The following is a 2,136-nucleotide window of genomic DNA, read 5'->3' as shown; positions in this document are numbered from 1 at the left end:
ATTATTTTGGACGATTGTTAGGTCATATTTAAGGGATTTTTCTGAGTCATTAAACTATCGATCAGCCGCCAATACACACAATATTCTAGAGAGCACTTTTGTGAGTTTTTGGAGTTGAAGAATTGAAGATTGCTTGGAACGAAGACGAAGACTTTTCGACCGGACATGGAAGAAAGACTACGGCTTTGTTTCTTCTTTTTATTTTTCTTTTGATTGTTGAAATTATGTTTGATATATTAAACATGATTTGGTTTTTATTGAATTTGAGCATGAACTAAACTTTTCTAGTCTAGAGGTTGACGTAGCTTGGTTGAGACATATTCATGAATCTTTGATTTTAATAAATTGAATTTCTATAGATTAATTGTGTTTCTAGAATTGAATGTCTTCTTAATTTATTGGCAATAAATTGAGTTGTTATATTTACTTAGAATCATTGCTCGGGAGAGGGGATTTTGAGTAGGATCAATAGGAACTACACTGTTAATTGTTTATATAGCTCAGGAGAGTATATAGCTTTAATAGAACCTTTAAGGAACATCATTTTACACATATCACTACATCTAGATTTTTAATAGGGATATTGAAATCGAACTGTAGTTGATATACTCTATTTGTTGCTCGGGAGAGGGGAATAGAATAATCTAAGTGTTCTTGGTTATTAATCGAAGGAAATTCATAAAATAGATTAATTAGGATTGAATATTGTCGAGACCAAGTGAAATCAAAACCTCTGGACTATTTTTCTCTGATTGATAATTCCTTGAAATTTGTGTGTGTGTGAGCTTGATAATTCCTCATTATTTATTTTATTTCTTCTGCAAAATTCTCGAAGTTTGATTTTCTAGATAAAATTAAGACTATTTTAATTACAAGTATTGAATATTTTCATTTTACTCCCTGTGGGATCGACACTCTCTCTTTCACTATACTAAAACTTGACACTCGTACGCTTGCGAGTAAATTTTCACAACAAGTTTTTGGCGCCGTTGCCGAGGAATAATTTTGATTATTTTTTAGTCTTGTTACCAATTAGTCGAAGTTTTAATTTAGAGCTTTTCTTTATTTTTATTTAAGTACTAATAAATTGCTATTGTTCTTAATTGCAGTTTATGCGAAGATCTCAAAGTGCGAATTCTTTGCTCTTTGATTCAGAGATTGAACGAACTGCAAGAGCTTTGAGAAAAGCTAGGAGAGAAGAATAGTTAAACATGGCTGAAGAAGATGTCAATGAATTGCCTTTGGTGCCAATTAGAGATCATTTCAGGCCAACGATCCAGGCTCACTATTCTGGAATCGCTAGAGGGACAATAAATGCCAACAACTTTGAGTTGAAGCCGGCCTTAATCAACATGGTTCAATAGAACCAATTCAATGGAACTGCCACCGCTGATCCTCACTTACACTTGCGCACTTTTCTAGAGATTACTGATACTGTTAAAATAAATGGTGTTTCTGAGGATACAATACGCTTACGTTTGTTTACTTTTTCTCTCAGGGACAAGGCACGGAGTTGGGTGCAGTCATTGCCACTAGGACGCATAACAACTTGGGAAGGCATGGCTGTGAAATTCTTAGAGAAATTCTTTCCACCATCCAAGGCAACCCAGCTGAAGATTGAGATCAGTACCTTTCAACATCATGATTCAGAACAGCTATACGAGGCATGGGAAAGGTACAAAGATTTGTTAAGGCGTTGTCCTAATCATAATTTTGCAGATTGGGAAGAAATAGAGTTTTTATACAATGGAATGAATACGCCTACAAGAATGTCTGTGGACTCTGCTGCTGGAGGTACCATATTTGCCAAGGACCCCATTCAGGCTTATGATATGCTGGAACAGATGACTATCAATAGTTATCAATGGCCATCTGAACGTATGAGAGTCAAGAAAGGAGTGTACAGTGTGGATCCTCTTACATCCATTACTGCACAGCTATATGCGTTGAGTACACAATTGGCTTCTTTGAACAAGGTGAATATCGCAGAACCTGCAGGTGTGTCGGTTGCCATAGAAGAATTTCATCCACCTGAGGAAGCTCAATATATCAATCCCAGAGGCTATGGAAACTATCGAGGTAACCCTCCACCTAATGCTTATCATCCTGGTTTACGTAACCATGAAAACTTTTCTT

The sequence above is a fragment of the Henckelia pumila genome, chromosome 4 (assembly GCF_033568475.1).
Source record: "Henckelia pumila isolate YLH828 chromosome 4, ASM3356847v2, whole genome shotgun sequence".
NCBI classification, from domain to species: Eukaryota; Viridiplantae; Streptophyta; class Magnoliopsida; order Lamiales; family Gesneriaceae; genus Henckelia; species Henckelia pumila.
This window is presented reverse-complemented; position numbering follows the sequence as displayed.